The 206-nt window shown below is 48.5% G+C and overlaps 1 pseudogene; it reads left to right on the top strand.

Moving 5' to 3' along the window:
* Nucleotides 1-97: 97 nt before the first annotated feature.
* Nucleotides 98-206, top strand: LOC118345510 (annotated as a pseudogene; the record flags this gene model as incomplete).

Raw genomic sequence — 206 nt, 5'->3', positions numbered from 1 at the left:
AGCCATGGGTTTGGATCAGATCTCCGTTTGGATTGGGATCGGAAGGACGCTAGTATGTCGCTCAAGGATTATATGATTTTTAAGTAATTAGTTTGATGGGTGCGATCATACCAGCACTAATGCACCGGATCCCATCAGAACTCCGCAGTTAAGCGTGCTTGGGCGAGAGTAGTACTAGGATGGGTGACCTCCTGGGAAGTCCTCGT

This window comes from Juglans regia, unplaced genomic scaffold (genome assembly GCF_001411555.2).
Source record: "Juglans regia cultivar Chandler unplaced genomic scaffold, Walnut 2.0 Scaffold_2771, whole genome shotgun sequence".
NCBI classification, from domain to species: domain Eukaryota; kingdom Viridiplantae; phylum Streptophyta; class Magnoliopsida; order Fagales; family Juglandaceae; genus Juglans; species Juglans regia.
The sequence above is the reverse complement of the archived record's forward strand: the minus strand, read 5'-3'. Positions and strand labels throughout refer to the sequence as shown.